This window comes from Phalacrocorax carbo, chromosome 13, assembly GCF_963921805.1.
Source record: "Phalacrocorax carbo chromosome 13, bPhaCar2.1, whole genome shotgun sequence".
NCBI lineage: Eukaryota > Metazoa > Chordata > Aves > Suliformes > Phalacrocoracidae > Phalacrocorax > Phalacrocorax carbo.
This window is the reverse complement of record NC_087525.1, coordinates 12959332-12977378: the sequence shown is the minus strand read 5'-3', so window position 1 is coordinate 12977378 and position 18047 is coordinate 12959332.

The following is an 18047-nucleotide window of genomic DNA, read 5'->3' as shown; positions in this document are numbered from 1 at the left end:
AAGCCGCTGCGAGGTGCCAGGAAAGCCCTTTGAGTCAGGCTGCCGCGTGTCGCAAAACGCCACGCCATGACCAGCGAAGTCCGCGGGCTTGCAGGTTAGGAAAGGACAAATTGCTGTTGCTGGTCAGTAGTTAAACAGCCAGCTGTGGTTGAACGTGACAAGCAAAAGCTAACTGTGCACTCACTACCTTTGAATTTTTTTTAAAAAATTATGCAAAAGTAAATGCGAATTACATCGCCTGTAGGTGTTTTGGCTGCTGTCAGTGGGATCCCGTTTTCTGTAGAGCTGATGTAGTTTTGTAACAAGCCTCACATGCCCTGCCTTTTGATTTTTTTCCTCTCTTTCCTGGTAATGGAGAGAACAACTATGAACCATAATTATGCCTTTAATATTTATAGTGTTGATATCTTCCGTCTCCTAAATAGTTAGCTTTATGAGCAAAAGGGGGTGGGGTCCCCCTCCTATTCCTTCCCTTACCATGAAAACACTTTCTATGAAATCTGAGTTGATTTCTCCCCTGATATCACACTGCTTAAGTGACACCGAGACAGCATGGATTAAATCTGCTAAGTGAGGAAACAGAAATTGAACAAACTAGTTTTAAGTTACTTTGGTCTTGGATTTTCTTTGGCTCATTAAATCCCTTTTCTGAAATTGCTGTTAAGGAACAAGCAAATAAGCTATACTGAGCAACCCATTTACAGGCAGAAATAATAAAGAATTGTAAAATATGTCATTTCTTTTCCTGCTCATGGGAGGAAATATTTTAGCATCTCCTGTGGGTTAAAACATAGAAACAAATAAACAAAAATTAAAATTATTTTCATGCCTTCAAAAAGGTGTTAAAGCTATTTTCGGTTTTGTGGAGGCACGTTATGGACTCATTCTTCACTAATTATTCTGTATTATGCCGTTAAACTATTAAAATTAATGCAATTCTATCTTAACTCTTAAAATTAAAATTTGCTTGAACAGAATTGGACCATTTTTTCTATTTCAAGTTCTGTCCGAGTAGGATTAAGTTGCACAATATTACGTAGAATTACAGCATGGATTTTACCCTGTTTCAAACTCATTGTTTCTTAAAACTAAAGAAACATTAATAAGGTAATGATGAAATGGAAAAAGATAATACTTTGAATAGAATTCAGTGAGTATATACTCACTAGTACAGAGAGTGCTATGCATTTTTGCAGGAAAAGAAAAGAAAGGAAAAAGAAGTATTACTTTTGCCCATCAAGGTTGAGAACTTGGCCTTTTCCACATGCTTTTCCTTACAGAGTGGCAACATCACAAAGATAAATGTTCGTGCATCCTGCATGTTTCTGTTGAAATGACTTTGAAGATTTCTAAATACAAAATAAATGTCCTTTATCAATGAGGAACTTATACTAAATAAGAGTTTTTCTAAATCAGTGTTTCAGAATGTTTACTGACACTTGCAATGACCACACAGCTTTTTGTACAAAATATTCATGTTTCTGTCTTGAAAGATAAAATTAGTGTTATACTCGTATTTTGGAAACAGAATCAACATGAAAATCTCTTTGTGCAGAAGCCTGGCATTTGTGTTTGTGTACAAAATTGTTTTCTGAGACGTATTGAAAGCTTTTCATTTCATGATTAGAGCTTTCTTGATGGTTGGAAAGGTTTTATATTTCTTGCTTTTTGCTTTTTTTCTAATATTGTTGTAATGTTGTTGTAAAGATTTGTTTTTCAGTGATCACTGAGAAATCATTGTGGAAAAAATATGTTGAGGAAAATAACCAAAGATAATTTCTATGTTTTCAGCAGAAACAGTAGAAGGCCAAGCTGTACTTTTTCAATATAAAATGAGAAAATATAAGTCCTTATATTATTCCCTTTTCCCCCCTTTTATATTGGATTTTCTAAACACAGAATTGTGCTATAGTCAGGAATGAGTGCCTACTATATTAGTAGTCCCATCTGACATCAAGGAGAATGCGGAATAATAAATTGCTAAGCACAGAGAGAGGAAAGGCAATGTTACAGTTGGGAAGTTGCAAAAGATTTAATAGCAAAAAAAGAATATGGAAAATACATAATTTTCAAAAATAATACAAGTGAAATAAGCATTTTATTGCTTTGAAAGAATTCTGACTGCTAAGCTGAGAAGGATTTATGTGTCGATTTATTAATCAACCTGAACCTATAATAGCATTTTCATATAAAATTTAGCAATCTGAACATTTTTTAAATTATGTAAGGTCAATCCGCATACTATATTCAGTTATGTCATAGGAGCTCACCTAATTACAGCATGATAGTTCCACAGAGGAAGTGAAACTAGACTCTGGTAAACCATATATGATTTATTAAATCGTAGAGTAGAACATCAAGGTTGATACGCCTGTTGCTATGAAAAAGAAGTTTGGATTCATTACAGGATAGTTTAAAGTTCCATGTTTTCAGATACTTACAAATCTGCAAATTTGTAGCAGTTATGGCTGAAACTATGTAGTAGCTGAATATTTCATGGAAGCTTATTTCAGCTCTAACCTATTCACTTGAGTCAGCCATTCACTGTTCGGGTGTATGATAGTCAAGTGTGTGCCAGTGGAGAGAAATGACTTGATGGATAAAGACTTTTCAGAAATGTACTTCATGTTTTCATTGATGAAAAATGTAGATAAATAAATCTAAGAACAATTAGAGGGTCCAATATAATTGGACTATTTGCTACTGGAGATAAAAGACAAAAGAAGGATATGCATTATGAACAGGTGGTGGTTCTTATTTATTTTTTGTAAATGTAATTAAATGTCAGGTGAAGCAACATGACGTTAAATCAGGGAAAATCCATCATCCAGAGTTAGATGGGAAGTTAGGGCTCAAACTGAACTACACTCAGACAAGGGCCAGGAGGGCTCGGTGAAGCGGCAGTGCACATTAGTATATGTAATTATGTCCAGAATACTCTTTATTGGGGGTGGAGGATTCTAACAAAGTGGTAACAACAGTAAATATAAAGCCATCCCCAGTTTTTCTTCCTTTTGGCACACAACAGTCCTGCTGATGAAGGTGAGATTTGGTAGAAATTTCTCCAGTTATCTTCAAGATTTACATTGTTCTCACATCTTTGAGCTACTTAATCATTCTGTAAAAAATTCAGAAATAGGAATTTGAAGGAGTAGTAGCTACCCAGCTTCTTTTAGTTTTTATTGGAATTTGGAAACCTAACTTATTCTGCCTCTTCAGAATGATCAATGAGTAACAGCATCTTTAGGTCATTTATAAAGTTCCACCATTGCATTTATGGTCCATATGTTCTTCATACTTCCATCCTGTCTGTAATGACACACGGCATGTCTACTCAGCAGTCACTGCAGACAGATTTTACCAGGTTAGCCCAGCTACTCCAGGAGCTCACCGCAGGCTGGCAGCTGAGAATTTATGTAGCTTTTCAAGGAGGTTTTGCAGCTATGCCAACCCATATGCCTCTGTAGCAATATTGATCTATATAGCCAGGTAAGTTAAAAGGATATGGGTATCTTTACAAGAGGCAGTAGAGAGGGAAAAAGAGGGAGTTGTTTTGCTAGTTGCTGTTATATAATCTTGCTAGGTCATGGTTAAAGTGCTAACGTATAGGAAGATAAAGGACACCAGAGTGTGGTAAGAGCTTTCCCTGGGAGTTTGCAACCTTCCTTATTGGGCTTGGAAAATATGTAGGCCAATGTGATATACTGTATTCAGTTTTAGGCCCCTGGGGACAAGGAGAACATCAAGTTGCTGGAGCGTGTCCAGAGAAGGGCAACGAAGCTGGGGAAGGGTCTGGAAAGCAGCCCTTATGAGGGGCAGCTGGGGGAGCTGGGGGGGGTTTAGCCTGGAGGAGGCTGAGGAGAGAGGAGACCTTCTCGCTCTCTGCAACTGCCTGAAAGGAGGTTGTAGTGAGGAGGGGGTTGGTCTCTTCTCCAAAGTAACAAGCGATAGGACGAGAGGAAATGGCCTGAAGCTGCATCAGGGGAGGTTTAGACTGGGTATTAAGAAAAGTTTCTTCCCTGCAAGAGTGGTCAGGCACTGGCACAGGCTGCCCAGAGAGGTGGGGGAGTCACCATCCCTGGAGGTATTTAAAAGATGTGTAGACGTGGCACTTCAGGGCATGGTTTAGGAGGCCTGGGGGTGTTGGGTTGATGGTTGGACTTGATGATCCTCGAGGCCTTTTCCAACCTTAATGATTCTATTATATTCTGTGAAATCTTTTGCACTGATGTGGCTGGTATACCTGGAAAATAAAGATGCAGACAAAAGTACAACCACAAATCTGTTCCCACAGTCTGTAACATTAAGCTGAGCTGATATTGTCTCACTTTGCTTTATTTAAAATTCACACACCATTAAATTGCATTGAACTTGCCATTAGGAGTTGCCTTTCTCATACTACTCAATTCTACTTGAAGCTGGCGGCAAAATCTTTGTGGTTCAGAACATTTTATACATGAGAGAAATAGGTGGAGCCGGTTGGTATAGATATATTTAACTTTCTAAAACTTTTTTCATTCTAAATAAACTGTAAAAAAAATGCCTCTTGAACCTCTGTGCCTTTTATTTGCAGCCTCCAATTTCACTTTACACCTTGCTGTGGTAATCAATTTGACTCTTCTGAATGTGTGATAGTCAAAACTGCTTTTCTATGACTTAAGTTGAAGTTCATGTGAGTATTATCGGAAAGCTTCCTTCTTCTTGATATCTGTAAGGTAGTACCAGGGTTGGAATGTGAATTTGCAGTTACAGTAACTCAGATATTCTTAATTTTTTTTTCTCCTTTGAGTCTGTTATATCTATGAGTCTGAGCTCTGTAACACATTTTTAAAGCTGCTATTAGCAGTTACTACTAGAATCTTTGAAATACTTTAAACAGATTAGTATGTACCTTAGGCCAGACTCTCACGTGGTGTAAAGCTGCCTAAGTCTGAAAAGTCAATGAAGTTTTTCCAAAAGTCGGGCCCTTCACATTTAATCCCAGTCATTTCATCTGTCCTAGAGAAAATTCCATTTTTCACACTCCCATGTGATGTGAAAATTGATATTCACACAAGAACCTAACTGGTAATGAGGATTCTGTGGGTTGTATACTTAGCAGTATGGAAGTTTAAAAAATAGTTATGCTTCACAAGACTTTGATATCTCTTGGAGTGTACTCAACCTGGGTGTATTTCTAAGGACAGAATGGTGAGCATTCTGGAAAACTGTGGCAGGTGAACTCACATTTCTCATTTCATATTTAGTTTGTCAGAAACTATCTATGACATGCTATCTCCAGTTCATCCTAGCTCCAAATAATGCTTTCTCTCCTACCTCCTAGCTATATTCACTCTCAGGAAACCCTGTCATTTTAGAGAACAAGATGGAATAGGAGCCCAGCTGAGATTGTCAAATCTATAGATGTTGGCCAACAAAACCACAGGCTGTATGTTCAGAGGAGGGGTTATGCTTTAAAAGCAGATCTAGAAATCAGAGGAGGATTTCAATACTGATTTATTCAGCACCCTAGTAAAACTTTCAACTATTTAGCAAATTATTGCATTAAATATCAGACTTTTTTTTTTCCCCAGAATAAGTTATTTTAGTAATTTAATAACAACGGCGTGTCATAAATTCATAGAGCCAGTGCTAAAGAAAGTCCACAGATTTTCTGGTCTGACCTCCTGGTGTTATGGACAACAATCAAATGTACTGATATTAACTTGCCAGAAGTGTTTTGCACCATTTTATGTTCCTGTCTCTTTTTGCCATTGGATTTTGGCACTTGTATTTAACAGAGTATTTTTTGCTCCCACAGCTTTGCAGTGATGTCCCTGAGGGAAAAAATAGACTGTTTAATGCACTCTTGTCCCAGTATCATGCAAACTTCAAAGGCATTGTGTGGCTCATCCTTAAAAATATCTACTTCTGCAGAAGAACTTAGAAATGTTAGACTTTTTGTCTGTGCATAATGACGTGCTGTTCAAGGATATGCTCCAAATACTAGGAAGCAACTTGTCTCTTCTTAAACATGTTTTTCAAAACTGTGTTCCTAATCCTCTATTGATTCTGATAAGGCAGTAGTAAGTGTCACATAAATACTAAACATTATACTATAAAAACCCCAAGTTTTAAATGGATATAATAAACCTATCATATATATAGTTTAAACTCAAATGTTGGCACACTATATCCAATACTTGTACATGCTTTTAAGATCTGAAAATTTGTTCTCAAGGCAGCAGAAGCGTGTTCTTATCCAAGACGTTCTGATGCATGTAATAGTGCACATCTTTCTTAATCAACTGATGTATACATGTGGGCAAGCACAGCGGGTGACTTTGAAGACAGGCGGGAGCACAGCTACACCTCAGATTTTAATGGTGGCGAGAGGAGCAGGAGGAGAGGAGAAAGTTCAAAAGAATGTTCTACCCACCCACTTTGATTTTCATTTTTCAGGCACATAGTGATGAATCAAGTTTGCTTATTTTCCAATTTCTGGTGCTTCTTCCCTGTCCTGCATTCTGGGTCTGTTTCCCTCAGGGATGCTACAAAGGACAGGTTTTATTTCTTGCACAGACTTACAAGATGTCTTTTCTTTGTTTGCAGAGAATCGTATGAATCTATTCAACCCTTCGGTATTGAGAACTGGAAAGTTCAGAATTTCTTTTTTCCATTTAGTGGCCAAACAGAAAACAAACCAAAATCATTTAAAGCTAAAATAACATAGATTATCTTTGTGCATTTGTGAAAATTCATATATTTTGAGGTTGGTGTAGAGTGCTTTGCAGAACCAAGAATAAGGTGTTCTCTCTCATGAGTTATCAATGCTTACTAATTTGTACACATTCAGGTTTTGAAAATACCATCACATATTCAGTGTTTGAATATGTTGTTTAGAAAATGTCAGAATTTTCAGCTAAAGCTATTTCTCAAAGTTTTGCCAAAATTAAAAGAATAATTTCAGCACACCATCACCAAATATTTTGCATAACTTAAACAACAAACAGTCAATATGTATGACCATGATCTTTACTTGACTAGTCTCAAATGTTCCAGTATCTTTTGGAGGGCAAGTAAAACCATACCAGCTGCTGTCAGCAAGTATTACAACTGAGCAAAAAAAGGGTAGAAGGTCAGGCTAGGCAGATGTCTGTACTTCATTTGAAGAAATTAATACTCAAATAGGAAGTAATAAATTAATTTCTATTTAGCTTTATTGAGACCCTGGCAACCATATTTTGGAGAGCTTTGTTTAAAAGCATTATCAAAACACTACCGTGAAATTGTGGAAATAAGTGTAGTTATAATAGAGAGGGTTTCCTTCCACCTTTTTGGCTTATCACCTATTAAACTGACAGAACAGAACAATTGCTGCCAGCTAACAACAGGTTTTTGAAGCTTGTTGCCATTCTCAATGCGATACATGAATTGGTCCTTTTCTCCAGCTGTCACATTTTATTAGTTATTTCAATTCACTTTGCTTGCACGAGGTCTGTTTTCCTTGTAGTTTTGACACGGTTCTGCTGCTATTTTAAAATCGCACCAAATTGCGAACTTGTAGTAACTGGTAACGTTTGAAAGACAAGATGTTACCTGCAAATTGTGATACTGATTTATTATTGCAACAGGTTACAAGAATGCGTTTTGGTGTTTTCAAAATATGCCTCCCACTTTGGACATGGGATTTCAGAGAAGTTCTTTCAAGAATTCCCTTTGGGAAATGGGAATTCGAGTTCACGTGAATCTAAAGTGAAAGCAAAGCAAACAACAAGGAGACAGGTGAAACAGGCATTTTTAAAAGCCTCATGTGTGTGCTGGAAGTTAACTTCTGTGGTGCATTCTTTATGAGCAGGGGATGTATTGGATAGGGGTTGGCCAGGACAAGGCATTTAATTGTCTGGAGGGTACCTGACTGCCGTGGTTCAACTTACTCAGAAGGGGAATAATGTATATCCTATCTTCCACACAAGTTACATTTAATCTTTTCTATTTGGACTGCAAAACTTCTGCCATTTCAAAGGATATTCACAATGCTGGAATACTTTGTTCTCCTTTACACGCGAGCAGAGAGAGTCTGGGTGGAAAACCACGTCATAATCTGGTAAGGGTGGTAACAGGTGATGGAACCTCTGTGACTGTCAACCCCCAGTGCTGCTAGTGAAATGGGTACTCATTCTGCCAGCTGCTGACCAAAAAGATTGTCAGGGCTTTTTGAAAAAGTTTAATCTTTCTCTGGGGGTCTTTTTGGATGTGTGTATGCCCATATTAACCAGGAAAGCCTGAATCACAGACCGATGAAAAGAAATCCACATATATTTCTAGATTTTAACTGCAAGTTAAGCAGTTGTGTCTGTGTATGCAAAACATATGCACTGTGGTATTATAATCCATAATTAGGAGTCCTATAAAAGAAATACCCGTCTGTACACTAATGAATTATATTTGCATTAAATGGGTATCTATATCTAGAAAAGTGTATAGTAAAGCAGCAGTAGGTGGGGCTCTATCATTTATTCAATAATTAATTATTTTTGTTTTTCTGAGATTAATTAAACACTGTTTTTGGGGAGGACTCAAGGTGTAGTCACAGATGCATAACAGAGCCAACTAAACTGCTGGGTTACCTAACACTTTGCACTCTGACCACCCACGCTCTCCAGTCTTGTGTGCTGCTATCTACCCTTTTCTTATTTCCCACGGGGGAGGAAGGCAAGAAAAACAGCCTTCAAAAAGCTGTTTCTGACTTTCTTTGCTTTATAAGTTTATATAATACTATTGAAGACTCCTCACTATGAAGTATTAAACTTTCCAGAGGAAAGAAATTCATGTTTTTATCTCCTTAAACATTAAATGTCTCAGGAAACACTGACTAGCTTGTGGTGGCTGCTTATTGCCATTAAGGTCAAAAGCAGCATCCTTCAGCTATTCATGGCATCTTTTCTTTGGAAAACCAGTGTTTTCCTTACTACTAGCAACAGGCTTTCCTAGAAGCAGCCTGTTCCCTCCCATGCTCCCTCCTTGGCTAATTCTCTTTTTAAGCCTTTTTTTACTAGGAATACTTCTCCCTATCTGTTCCCAAGATCTGCATCCTTTTTACCAGAAATATAAAGCAGTACAAACTCCAACATTTTTCCAGAAGAGGCTCCAAAACCTCCAACATTTAATAGATCTTTTAGATCTTTCTTTACTGCTCACAGAGCTGTAAAAGTAATGTTCTTTATGGGGAAGGACTTGGTGAACAGTTGCTTCCCATGGGTTTTTAAGCTTTTAAAGCTAGTGACAATCTACAGTGACAAGGGGCTACTGCTGCCCTTATGATTATTCACAAGCTATTCCTTGATCAAATTGTTGGAAGGGTGTATCTTCACCGTTCCAGAAAGTTCTGCCCAGAACCTCACTGATGTGCCTGTATGGGACATCAAAGCCCAGAACAGAGAACTGAGAGTATGGGTCTGTGCAGAGGACTGTACCTAAGCCCATGCCTTTCTTAGTGCTTTTAAATTCCTCTTTTATTAAGATTTTTTTTCTAGTTTTTAAGCTCAGATATGCAATATGCCATAAATAATAAAACCTCTCCGTACTACAGAAAAATCACAGCAATACTTTGTGATAAAGGTAAATTGTTCTCATCCTCCCTCAAATCCTTCATGAAATGAGGGGATTTTGCTGTTGGAATTATCATTTTACCATTAAAACATTGAACATTCCCTCTGACAATTGCAAATGTATGGAAATTCACACCTGTGCTCTGGAGGTGGAATTTCACAATTCTTACAATGAATATCTGCTTTCTCTGACAGAAATGGCAAATGTTTCACCCTGCAGCAATTACACAAGCACCCATGAAAATATGAGTTTTCACACAGGTATTCACAAAGGGAAAACTGGAGGAATAGTTTGAGTGCTAGCCAACTGAAGCAGTAGTAGAAGGCTACATATGGGGAATAAAATACTCCATTCTCTCCTATTAAAGGAAGAAAAATATATTCTAAGTGCTAGTACTTCTCAAAGACAGGGTACACAGGGTTCTGTATCAGCCATTCACTAAAAGTGATCAATGTGTATTACGGCAAGTGTCTTTGTATATGTCTCTAACTACATTGGATGACACCTCTTCAACTGTGCTTTGGCTAAAAATACGGCTTTACATCTAAATTTCCATCTGTGTTGTTGTAACGTAATTCAGCTGCAGAATGCAAACTTCTGTTTCACTGACTCCCTGTATCTCGCTACTGAGAAATATCAAGGAGGGTGAAGCAGAGGACAATATTGTCCATAAAGGAAATATTCTTATATAATGTCCTAATCTGGAAATAATTGTTGTTGAAGAAGGGAAAAAGCCAAACAAATGAGTAGAAAACACCTAACGAATAAAAAAATCGGGCTTAGGAGGGCTAATTTGATATTTCTCTTTAACATTTCATCTAGCATATCTCTCTCGGTAAAGAAAAGCAATTCCATTTTAAGGAAGCTTTCAAAAATTTGGTTGCCTTCCAATTCAAAACAAATGCTCAAATCTTAACATTTTCTACCGGGCCCCATGAGAACTGTAGGGTGAGGCTGTACTTGAACACAGAAGCCAAAAGGCTGGAAATTCCAGGCTCCAAAAATACCTACGTGTCTGCAGGTGAGGTAGCTCAGAGCAGCTGGCTCTAAGAATAGGAGCAAGCGAAAGCCTGCTGCCTGCCGGTGTGTCTGATCTAAGTTCTGCTCAGCTCTAGCTGACCCTGTGAGTGTTCGTTGTTGACTCTAATAGGCATGAGACCAAGTCTCAGCTAGCACAGAGTGTTCTAAATCTCTTCCTGATCTTTCCAGATTTCTGTGTGAATACGTGGATTCTGATGTGGTTTACCCTGACTTTTCCTTCAGTTGAACCATCAGTTCATTTCAGGAACCAAATATATTAAATGCCTGTGGTTACCACAGTCTTCTAAGATTTTAGATGCATTTTGTCTATCTGAAATGCTTTACTGGCTCTTGTTATGATTAGTAACACAGTTACGTTATATTTTGGAAGTATTGGCTATAAAGCATGTGAAAGGCGGCATGTGAAAATTTTAGACTTGTTCCAATGAAAAATTTGGTCCAGAATGTTTTGGGGTCTTGAATGGATTCAGAGAAAAATATTCATTGAGGATTCTCGTTTTTGTTGAGTGCAAATTTCCTGGTAGATGCTGTCACTGCAAGTGTATATTCGGTGTTATTAATAGTTACAGTAACTTCTACAGGAAGGTGCCGTGTGTGATATGGCAATTGGTATTTGTAAACAGCTATCTGGCTACCTCCTTACACAGACTTAAATGGTATAATTTGTCCTTATTCCCTGTATTTACTATTGAAACTGTTCCCCATTCACAATTTACATTTCCCTTTGAGATCTTTTTGTGTAGCTTTAGGATACTAAAACTTCATTAAGCTGTATCATTTTTCAAGCTTTTTTTCTTGCATGATATGCCAATACCTAATTACCACCGCTACTCTGATGTGTTTCAAGCTGTGGGCTTTTTTTTTTTTTTTACATACAGCAGGTGAAAACACCCACACTGTATATGAACTCTCTTGCTTTCTTCTACATTTAAACAATAATCATGTCATCAAAGCAGAAGTTAGCTACTAGAAGAACATTTAAGGATGGATACTGCCCTGCTGAAATTATATTGAAATTATGTTCACTGTCTTACACCTACTGCTTTTAAAAAAGAAATCATACATGGATTTAGGTTACTGCTGTCTTTTCTGTGACAAAGCAAGAATAAGATTTAAGAGGTTCCCAAACTCCTAGCCAAGACCTATTACAATCCTGAAAAGAAGCGTAGCAAGGGTAAAGAAAAAAAAAACAAACAACAAACAACAACACAAAAAAACCCCCACTTAACAAGTCTGAGTTTTCTATAAAATTGGGGGGAAAATGGGTCTAAGAATCTTATCAAATGCAGTAATATATTTCACTAACTGCAGTAATGCTATCCTGATTCATCTGGTGACTGGAGAACAGTCTCTGTCTTACTTCTAATACTGTTCTAGTAAATAAGCTCTCAGTAGTTATTCATGTTACAGAAAAGCCTGAAGGTCCGGCCCAGATAGACAACTGATTGTGCAGGGACGGTTTGTGTGCAACACAGTTTCACCCTGAGGCCTTCGTGACCTGTGCTAACAAAATGGAAAAGGAGCCGTGATGGCGCTTGCTCTTTCCGTTACGCAGCTCGGCCTCGGAGACGTCACGACATTTCACATAGGAAACGCGGAAGCGAGCAGAGAGCTGAGCTCTAAACTGAAGTCTGCAATATTTCTGCCTGGGGGTTAAGCTTTGTCATGGACACCACGCCTTGGCTGGCTCGTGTCTTGGCCCTGGCCATGTTGAACGAAGTTGCCTGGAGACAGAGAATCTCAGGGTAAAAGCTGGGAAGTTGCTGAGCCAGCACCACTGCAGGGAAACTATTACCAGTCCTGCAAGTAAAAGGCCTTGCCAAAGAATGAAATTAGACTGTACTCAAACTATGATAAAATTCCTCCTTTTGGATCAAATTTACTTTTCAATTTTAATTCAAAGTAGATGAAACTTTCTTTCTCTTCAGGACAAATAATGAGTTTTCCGTTTAATCCTTTTCGTTTGTTCATTGTCTGCGATTAGAAAGTCACTTCCTGAATCTTAGACTTCCTGTTAGAGGCCTGTAATAGGAGTAGAATTGGCACTGAGGACAGAAAAAGGTTAATTCTGAGAGGAGGATCTTAGAGACGTGCAATTGCAGACACACACAGTGACCAGAACAAAGCTTACAAATCGAATAGCAACAGACAATTTTACATTTGTACCATCTATGGCAAAATGGTCAAACAAACCCTGTGAGGGATCCTTGGTAATCCACCAATATTCAATCCGTCCAAGGAGTTGATCTGTTCTGTAGAGCACACTGCAGGCCAGACGCTTAAAAAACCAAAGAAATAAAAAAAGCTGAAAGGGAAGGGGAAAAGAGAGGGTGAGGAAGGAAAACGGTAAATGCCTTCCGAAGAGCCTGAGTCTCTGCCAAACAACAGCCTTCAGTGTTAGATACAACCTGACAGGTAGGTATTTGACACCGTATTAAAAAATGTGTTGGCAGCGTACAAGAAGTAACATTACAGGTCTGATAGGCATACTGCAAAACCTGCAAGAAAAGTTATCTTTGCATTTCATAGCACTCTGACACAACTCACACACAAACAGCAGAGCTGTACTTGGCACCACCTCTTGAAAGCGCACTCCTCGCTGAAGAGTCAAGCAGGGAAACTCCTTTAGTCGCCGCTGAGCGCAACGTGTGATGAAGCCATGTATAATGACGTGCTCCTGCACGCACACATTACTTATTCCCCCTGCATTTTGGTCTGTGCCTGTGCACGGCTAAATCTTTAGCAAGTGGGGGGACTGCTAACAGGCCAAACAGATTGCAGTACCGCTCTGCCCCGAGGTCATCATTTGGGCTTGCGTTGGAGCTGTGGTTTTGGGTAGAGGGTTCATGAGCTGCTTCCTGAGTGCAGAGGTGCCTTACCCCTGATTCCATGGGAGCATTGGAAGCTCTCTCTAGACGTATAGGATAGCAATGTTTTCCAGATTGTTACAACAGCATTTCACTTGGGCACTGGGATTACAATTACATGGCAAAATCCTACTTGTCTGAGGGGTTAAAAGGCTGCAGGCAGAAAATCTAGGCAGCTTGGATATGGCTGCTCAGGATGATAAGGATCTATGTGTTTGTGGCTGCGTAATGGATGTGTAAATTATGCAATGTCCCATGGTGGCAGACTGTACATCAATACTTTTACATTTATGCACTGATATAAAAATATAGTTTACAGCCTGTCAGTATGATATGCTAACAGTTTAAGTACAGAGACCTCATACAGCAAGGCAATTAGGTAAATTAAGTACATAAGCTTGAGTTTAATTTTAAGCGTGGGACCAATTACAAAGAAATCAAGAAAACTGTATCCACGTTAAATTCTAGTCACTGCCCAGCCCTGGAAGTATTCTACAAACAGCACTGCAGTAACACCGTGTATGTCTGTGGCAGGGTTTTCTGATGCAAAGCCCATCACAGCTCCTTAAATAATATGCACTAGGACAGACTCTTCAGTGTCCTGGCACCTGATGCTACCAGACTGACTTTTGCACGTTAGTGGGAAAAGCACCTCATCTAGATTTCCCTAACTCCTGTTGGGTTGTAGACAAAAGAGTTTCTGCAGCCCTATTATTTGGCTGTGTTTTTTCCAAAGAAACATGTCTCTCATTTACTACCATTATGAGGGAGTTTTTGGTAAAAGGCAAAAAAGAAGTGTTATTAATCATAATTTTAGCAATACTATGCCAAGAGCAAACTGTAAAAGAATAGGAAACTCAAATGAAATTTGTCATCAACTTCTTGTCCTACTATGCCTTTCTTTTTTTCAAAAGGTATCAGTCTACTGTGGAAGCCAAGAGATCAATTGAGCAGTATTCCATCTCGGTAATAACCGCTACTGTCTATCAGAGTATTCTTCTATCACTAGGTTTTCTTTCTTTAATTTTTCTCTTCTACTGATCGCTAGTCCTCTGTAAATGGCTAAAGCCTCCCTCTGCTAATCTGGGGGCTCTCGGTCTGCTGCAGTTGTAGTTGAGCTGTATGGCTTCTGCAGGTGTATTAATAGCACACCCGTGAGCTTTGATGAGGGGGATTCCTATGTCATCTGTACAGAGGATCATTGGAACCCTAATTAATCTACACATTTACTTTTTCTATCAAGAAAAAGTCAGCTGAACAGCATTAATAAACCAGTAAAGTAATGGTTTAAAAATCATTGATCATAAGGTATTCTTGCCCTCAACGTGCTACAGTTTCATTTGTCTTTTGTTTTAGTAGCATTGCTTAGAGCACCCATGATGTGTTTATCAGCAGTACTGCTTTTAGGGTTAGTATGTCATACAAACACCGCAGAAATACTGATTTAACTCAGTGTCTGTTGAAGGCTGAAATTCAGTTGACTAGATATTACAGTTCCATCACGAGCATTTTTATAGAAAAAATACCATTTGATATACCAGATGGTGAGAGAATGTTACAGAATTCTTTTTTAAATCCATTACCCCTCAAAAAGGCACTAGTTCCATCCACCTACTTCCACCTTTCCTTAAAACACACTACACATCCTACAATGCTATTGGAAACCTGAGTTTTCCACTAGTTGCACAGATATCAAAATGCTAATTTTGCAGGCTTGCTTGCCTTGGGCCGGACATGTAGTACGAGTGGGCCATAGAAGCATCCAAGCAGCATCTGTGCGGTAAAACAGAACTTGTCAAGAAAGGCATGACTGTTAGAAAGTATCTAAAATGCTTTTCAGCTGCATCTCACTTAAAACTACTCAAGTGTTAACCCCCGGAGTCTTTTATTCCTGACAGGAATTATTAATAAATGATGGTAAAGGTATATGAACAAAGCACTATATATAATACCCGTAGTCTACAAACGAGAAAATATTTAAGACTAAAGAAACTGCTTTACAGGATACAAGAAATGCAAAAGCGTTGGAAGAGATTACTTGCCTCTCCTTGTCTCACCCACTCATACACAGGCCGTGCCTGACCTAATCCATTATCCTGCCATCACTGGCATAAAACAACAGAGTATCATTTTTTTATTAAAAGCCAGAAATTTAAACTTTAGAGGAAACACAATAAAAATGCATAACTTAAAATCTCTGCCACTAGCTAGATTTGTGTTCTGCTCCTCAGGAAAAAACAGGCACTGCTATTTAGCTTTAGCAAAATGGTGCTTGGATTCAAATGATGGGCCAGAACTCAGCTAATTTCTGCTATGATACCATATATCTGTAAAACACTATCCAAAATATATCCACTATAAGTAGGATCCAATCAAAAGTTTAAAAACTGCAATTTCTAGTACCTAAAGTGGCCATTATTTTTTCCTATGTACAATTTTAATTTGGCCATAAATAGTATGTTCAAATACTTCATTCTGAACGTACAACCTTAGAGGGTTGTTCCATCCTCCAGATATTTGTATTTAACCCTAGAAAAGAATATGAAAAAAAAACCCCAAACATTTCTGGGAATGTAGAAATATCTCTGCCTGCAATTCACTATTTCAGTGCTTTCATGTGCACCTTTTCAGTCACTCAGCATCCCGTTGATGAATTCCGTAAAACTAACCAAGTAAAAAATAAGCTGCATTAATACATTGAAGAAAGGTTTTTGGTCTCTACATATTCATTCTCTGGGAACTAATTAAAATTGATTTTGCTGCTGTTGGTTTTTAATGCTAATCCTACGTTATGACTGCGTTTTCCTATGGTTATTTTGTGGCTCTGAATCAAGGACCACGTAACTGGTGCCTAGCAGGTCTGACACCCATAATTTTTTGGTCATAAATATTTAGGTTTTCTGAGAGAGCTTAACTTGATTTATCTACACTGAAAAGATTGGTATGGTGTAGGCGTCACTCAATTTGATCTAGTAAGTTGTGCGGTGTCATGTCCTAACAATCCACTAAGCCGTAATCACTATTTGTATGCAAAGCATTGCAATTAGAGTAATTTTCTTTGCTGGTGATTCTGAACTTGAAAGAAAAACAAATTAGAATAAAAATGCAAACTCTTTATACCCCACTATATTATACATTATTGGAATACAAATTTGACCTTCATAGCTTCAGAAGAAAGAAGAGCTCGCAATTCTTCCTGCCCTCAGTTTGAATCTTCTCTTTATTTTTTTCCAACTACCTTTCTGCTTTGTTTTGGGTTTTGGGGTTTTTTGGGTTTGGGTTTTGTTTGTTTGTTTAATTTTTTTTTTTTATTTCCAGCTACCTTGGCCATAGATAAATCTTCTTAATGTTTCTCAAGATTCTCAGAGAGACGAGGACTTTACAATACATTTAGAACTGGGCAATCGAAGTTTCTCGTTATTTTCTAAAAACAGTGAACATGGCCACTTGTGAGCTAACGGGTAATTCAAATTGTGTAGGAATGTCAACATTTGGCTCTTACAGCACATCTGGCTTTTATCTGATTTGCTTGCCTAAATTGTAAACTTCACAGAAGTTTGATAAGAAGAATGCAGAATATTCTATATTAGTAAGAAAGATCTCTTGAATTCAACAGACTCAGTATGAAACGTCTGACTCTAAATTACTGCACTGCCATAGATGATATTTTTGAACTGTTATTTGGAATTTTTCTGTTTAGAATTAGTACAAAAGGGTTTGGTTTGGCTTGTTTGTGTTGGCTTTGAGGAATAAAGAAGACCCTGTGGCAAAGGCAAGCATCTGCTGCACAGCTCACTTTCAAAGGTGACTGCCAAACCAAAAATCTTATTGTAATAAGGAAGATGGCAGGACAAGAGGAATACATTTCATTAAACATTTTTTTCTCCTTATCTTACTGGCTTTTAATGAAGAAAGTAATTTCTAATTAAAAATCTCTTTGATTCAGTAAGTAAAGGCATGGAATGCTGCAGGGAAGGAAACCCCCAAGCCACCGCTCAGAGAAGTACTCTGCTTAGGCAGGGAACACTTCTGCTGGCTTTTGGGGAGATATCTTCCAGCGCGTATCCTGGACAAGGGAAGAGGAAGCAGATTTCCTCACTGTTTATACAAGTTATTTTTCATATATTTGAAAGGGGTGGACAATGATAGCTGCTGAACAGCAAGCACCACCAGCCTCAGAGGAAAACCTTTCCTCTTGGAGAGTGCTGCTCACCACCATGGTCTCATGACAAGAAACGTGACATTTGTGCTGCTTCCTTTCTGCAAGACAGTGAGTCCTGTCAACATGTAACAACAATGACATCGTATGCTGTGCAGTACAAGTCTGTCCTACTATCGCTCTTTTGGTTTAGTGCATTTTGCTTCAGATCTTCCTGGGCTAGTAGCACGCAGTGCAGATTTGCTCTCTCTTCCCACAGACAAGTGATCTCAACAGTTTCAGTTGTAAGCTTGAGTCAGCTCTCAGTTGCTCTGTGAAGATTGTAAGTAAAATCATGTTCCTGTTGAAATACAGAGAAGCTCTGCTATTGACCACAGCTGGGACTGGAT